The following is a 6,592-nucleotide window of genomic DNA, read 5'->3' on the forward strand; positions in this document are numbered from 1 at the left end:
AAGCGTTAGCCATTTTTTTAACTTCTTCTATCAAATTTGTAACAGTGTTTTGAGATGTAATGGAAACTTGAATTATATCCTAGACTAAAACCGATGTGACTGAAGACTTTAAGTTGAGTTGACGTAAAAGAGAACAACTTTGATTTTTGGGTAATCCAAAGAGAAATACTTTCGAATCTATCGAATTAAAAATTTATTATAAATAGTTATTTAAATACCTTTTCACTTGCACGGCAAGATTACAAGACAAGAAGTATTTAAAAATTGTCGGGGTCAGTTAACTTCTCTTATGTTAATCGCTTTATTGCTTAGGTATATTAAAATGTTGAGGATAACTTTAACTTGAACCGTAGAGTAGGATACCCCCTATATGGCATTTATTTCATTATTTCAGAGGGGTATTCTATACTAAATAATTTCTATAAGCTTGTTTTCCATATGCCTATGAAGATTTGCTTTGAATTTGTTGAGAGCATATAAATTATGTGAACACCATTTCCCCGAAGTTGCATGATTCAATTAAGGGGGAACGCCACTGTGAAAATTCAAAAAAATCATTTTTTTTGCATGAATTGTTAGTATAACTACTCAAGAAAATGTGGTACAAATTTTAAAGCGAAATTCGCTTTATTCCCGATTCTATGTCCACTTAAGTGAGCGCCCGTCGGTTCGGCCCCGTAGCGCTTACGAAGCGATGCTTTATTTCAAACGCGTTTTTCTCGAAACGACTTTTTTCGATACGGTGGTAACGATTTCTCGAAGGCCAATGAACCGATTTTAATTTTCTTTTTTTCAAATTTTTTGTTTTCGCATTGGCTATCGATGTACGTAGCTATTTCAAAATTTTGAAAAATTTTTGTTTTTGGGCCTGTTGAAAATCAAAAAAATTGTGAAAAACACACATCGAAATTCAAATCACCTACATTTTGTCAAAAAAAAGAAACAAAAAAACAAACGGCTACGTACAACGATAGCCACTAAAAAACTTTTTGGTTTTTTGATTTCAGATGATTATTCATTGCTGTGTCGCTGCCACCAGATGAAGCCATTTTTTTAACTCATTACGTTTTTTTACATAAATTTGTCAATTTTCAATATTTTTTATTAAAAATTTACATCACCATAGTTTAATATATATGTAATCAATTTCTTTCTGTCCGATCCTCGAATAATCATTCCTACTTACAAAAAAAAATTCCAAAAAATTCCCAAAAATCGACAATTTTTTGACCACCCACAGTGGCGTTTCCCCTTAAACTTTCTTTAAAACTTTTCAAAAAATTTAGCGCCACAAGTTGACAACTGTTTTTATAATAATTTAGTTCGCTTGAATTTCGTAACAGTTTCCTATAAAATTAACTTCCTTCAAGAGTACCGCCATAATTCCCATTGATATCTTTCAAAAATGTATGCAAAATTTTGACTAAAATAATAATGGCTTCATTAGTAGAAAATATGGATTTGAGCTGTTTTAGTAATTTTTTAACATTAAACTTCTCCCAATTATCAATAAGAAGGCAATCTCTAAATTTATTGAAGACAGCGAAAGTTACGCTCGAACGTATGAAGTTCTGATTCAACTGCATTCGAATAGTCGCACTTTGTTAATTAGTATAATGTTGACATCCTTAATCGCAGCGAGTTCTAGCAATTGTTACAGTTATCATCCGTGGTCGGAACAGGAAAATCTCTACTGACCAGTTTGGTATACGTTTTTTATTCGTATGTGTGTGTTTGTATAAGTGTTGTATATGTCTGGCTCTGATTAATGCGTTATAAACAAACTGTTATTCACTTTCACTTATTCGTTGAATTATTCGTATCACTTATTCGTTTAAGAAGTCTTACAGAAGTCAGGGAGTTTCTATTACGTTTTAGACGATTTTAACTAAAGAAGTTCCACCTTTTTTTTGCGAACTCCACCTGCTTTCCAATGCTGTGTAAAACGTAGTTGAGTGTCCAAACGCATTTCTGCCTTAATTAATTGCATTATTTTTGCTTTTCAGGATTAGGTTTAAGAGTTGGTTCGCAGAATTTCATTGTTGCAAGTATTACAATTAAAAAAAAAACAAAACTTGCTGTGGTGTTGTATTAATTCTTATTATACAATTAAATGTTAAATATCATTATTTTATTAATTAATTCCTAATTGTTTATTAAAAAGGCAATTACACCTTTTTAATTATTCGTTGTTCGTATTGCTTTTGGACTTAATTTCGTGAAATTATCATATCACATTTTTTACACGAGGTAAAAGTAAAAGTTTTCATGATTTTTTCTTTATAATTGTTCAGCGAGTTGAATTATAGATGCGAGAGGTGAATCCATTTAATCTTACTCATCACAATAATCGAAGTTGTTGTTGAACACTTATTTACACAAAAGATGCCAGCCTATGACGTTCTGCCGTTGAACGATTTTCCTAAAATACTGTTATGCACTATGAGTATATTGACTTTAAACATGTTAAATATTTATGTATGTTTATATTTAATATTTTTCTACAATATGACTTTGCTTTTGATTCTATTAAAAATGTTATATCTAAAATGTTTTAAATTTTAGATGTCTTATGTAAAGGTACTTTGGGCGTTTACCAACCGGTAAAACATTTATTTATGATTATTTAATAATTTTGTGATGTGGGCTTAGTAAATGATGCAGTGTAAAAGTTTTGCATTTTTGCTTTCAATTCGCAAAATGTAACCAAATAAAATATTTTTGAAAGAAGTAAAAATACCATTGTGGTCGACTGTGTGAAAGGCTCGTTCGGCTAGATATTCTAATTTCGAAAAATTATAAATATACCCGATTAGTAATAATAATAATGTTGTTAAGGGTACCTTAGATGTGCAGGCTGAGTTTCTTTCTTATGCTTCGGTTTTGAATATTTTCATGAGTTGCTTATTCTTGAGGAGTTGCATTTTAAGACTTGGATTTGCCTAAAAGAGCAGCTGCTATCCGAAATATTCCTTTCAATACTTTTAGTGTGCCGATGTGTACAAAAAAAAACTCATTCAACTAAGACGACGGCAAATTTAAATTTAGTAGGGACTAAGAAATATTTTTTTACAAGTCATTTTTAAGAAATGTACGAAAACAAACATAAGAATGAAAGCCTGAGAAATAAAATTTTGTCTTGCTCAACCAAATTTGAAAAAGGATATGAAACTCAAATTCTATTTACTCAAATATCTTCTAAGTCCTTTACACCAGACGCTTTTTAAACGATTAACAAACTACTCTCTTCATGGAAGATAACAACTGTACCATAACTACAGCATGGATTTAAAAATAATTGAACTAATTGTCTTTAATAGCGGCTCAAAATACGTGCACATGCAAAAATGCATATGTACCATAATAATAATAAAATATTACCACGATCTTCTAAAGAATCTAAGGTTTTACCTACTGTTTTCCTCTAATCACTCTATGCCTGCTTACGGCAGCTTTTAATTTATATTTGCAGTGCTTCTTGAGGAGCGATAGCTGTCTCTATCGTTTTGGTGTTTTATTAAGTGGCCATCGTACTCTCAGCTATTTTACCGTTAAGCGATACGCAAGCACATTCGGATGCAGCATTTGTTGCACAGTTGCATATTTATACATATGTATATGTGTACGCATGTAGCCCACTTTTTAAATGGCATAAACGTGCAGAGATTTCATAGAAAGAAATTCGTGGAAAATAATACAACAATAATAAATAGAAGCTTTTTTAAATAAAACAAATGTTATGTATTTTCAAAAAGTGGGTGAGTGTATTTAATATATTTGAATTTGTATTTGTATTTGTATTTGAATTGTTAATGTACTTTGTGTTATGTTTCGTCTTATTTTTAAGACTAATAATAATTATTTAATAATTTTAATACTACAATTCTAATAAAATGTGTTGATTTTCATTTCAAATGAATTTTTATTTTATTTATTTATTTATATATAATTAGCTTGATTTATTATGATTTTTAAGCATTAATTTGCATTTCTAGTTTGGGAATTTGTGGAGCTTGTGTAAAGATTCACTCCCAACATACTGTAAGTCTACTAGAACTTAACTTTTTACGCTGTGTACTTAATTGAAACATAATCTAGTAATTATAATAAAAATAAATATATGCATACGCTTTTTTTAAATTAGTATTTATACGGATGTTCTCATGTACTTTGTTTTTGTTCTTCTATTTAACGTTTTTAAAGTTTAATGTTTGTTTTCATATTTAAGTATATGTATGTGCATATTTTTTTGGCTTATAACTGTATATGTATGTATGTATTGCCTTCGTGGATCTCGCTCATTTGTCATCTACAAAAATTCTGAAATATCATTTGTAATACATGTATATGTATGTACATATGTGTGTATGTATGTCTCATAGTTTAACAATATAAGTTTTGTATGTATATGAATACTGTAATTCGCAAATAACTTCAAATGATTTGTACACAGAAATAAGTCTTGAATAAATGAGCAAAAATTGTTATAACAAAACCGCTCCTCAACGACACTATATTATGATACTAACATTTTATGTTAATTAATAATAAGTAAAATGTCGTATTATCAAAAAATTGAGTATTGCTTTGGTACTTTAGCCGATGGCTTTGCTAAGCCTTTGCCCATACCTCCCAAGTAACAACTCAGATCGTACAGGCAAAAAACTTTGCTAACTTAGATTTTCTTGTAATGCTATTAAAACGTTTTGTATTGACTTTGCACAAAATTTTATTACAACTTATTATGCATAATGATGCTTTATACTATATACATTTCTTCTAATAGAACTTTTTTACTCTAAATTTATTACCCAAAATACGAGTATTAATTTCAAACTTCGTATTCCATTTTATTAAGTATGCTTTTGCCTTTGGATTCTTAACTGCAAATATATAATAATATTAGTGTGTTTAACCCTAAACTTCTTAACTTCTTTTGAGATCTGCTATGAAGCTGATTTTGCTTTTTGCTTTGTTTTAAATATTTAGTTATTTGTCGGTTTCATATATGTTCCTACTATTTATTTATATATATTTCCTTTGTCATCAACTATAATCATATATTTACAATTCGACTTTGAAAATAAGGAGTGAAATTATTCCATGGGCAGAGTTTTTACTCTCAAAACAAACAAGAGGGCTTTGAGATGTGGTATTGTGCGATTGAGAGGAGGATTCAATCTAGAACCAATCTGAATTGGTGCCATCCCAGAAGGCTCCTCAAACACTACACAATACTTTTTACTTCTAGCTTATATTGGTCCTATTTTTCGTTTTTGTTTTAGCAGTACGCTAGGTTCTAGTGACTAGAGAACACTCGATTAAATGCTGCATGAGTTGCTTAAGGGGCCCGATAAGTTTTCGCAAAACGCAAAACTGGTTATCGTTTTTCAAAAAGCATTGTTGAACATAAAATTTATTTATATAAGTTTGTGTGACGATAGTTTTTTACAAGTACATAGGTTGGTACATAATGGCTATTTAAAAATGTAATAAATATTTTACAAAATGCCTTACGGTAAAATCAATAGCACTTTAAATTACTCAAATCAACCAAGATTATTGCATAAATACTGTAATTAGTAAAAATGTCACGCAGAGCCTAACGCTACCAATGGAAAGGATGCATACTAAATAAAAAGAAAGCCTTAAGAGGAGTTTAGACAGAAAGGAGACAAGTGGCCTAATATTTATAATTAAAACTTATTATTTTATATAACTCGCCCACAAGCGGCAAATTATATATACATTTTTTAAATATATAGGTAGATTTATACAAACGCAAACATATGCGCTAAATATTTTTGTTTGTAAGCTTTTTTTATTCGCTTTGGTAGTAATTGACACAATTTTTGTACAAGAACATAAAATTTAGGAGTCAAATGGGTACAGAGTTAACACTTGGAGACTGTGTGTTTGAAGACAACTCCGCAGAGAAATTTACAAGAGCTAGGGGAATAAGCAATTAGTTACATATGTATGTATGGGTATATGCGTATATGTATGTATGGAAATTTCAACTCCCACGCAAATAGTCTAATAGATTCAAAAGGTGCTAGTGAAGTTTTAGTGCTCAAGGTAATTTTATGATTCATTTTAGTTGGTTTCCTTCGAGCCTAAGATTTCAGGGTTATGATTGCATAGATTGATTAATTGCTATACGTTTTCTTAATTGATTCATTTAATTGATTTTGTTGTAGTTTGATGTTCAAGTAAACAGACGTAAGTAAGAGTAAGGTAGAGAACATTTGCTTAGCTGTAGAATGTTGGCGCATATGATGATGTCTAACGTTCGCTTGGAAATTAACGAATTGCCTTAATTACTTATACTCTTAATCGGGAGAAAATATATTCCAAAATTTCGTTGCCAATTAAGTTACTAGTTTTTTTAGATAAAATTTTTTAATCAATTTGTATTTTGCTTTATATTTTCTAATAGTTAACTAATTTATTGCACCTTTATCCCATTTTGTTGGTTCACACACATACAAGCTACACGCAGAGCACTGTGCTGATTTGTATTCAACTAAACATTCACCGAATGACTTGTTGTGGTTGCCAAGCAAACAAATGTGGAAAATAAAAATTAGGA

Source organism: Anastrepha obliqua, chromosome 3 (genome assembly GCF_027943255.1).
Source record: "Anastrepha obliqua isolate idAnaObli1 chromosome 3, idAnaObli1_1.0, whole genome shotgun sequence".
Lineage (NCBI taxonomy): Eukaryota > Metazoa > Arthropoda > Insecta > Diptera > Tephritidae > Anastrepha > Anastrepha obliqua.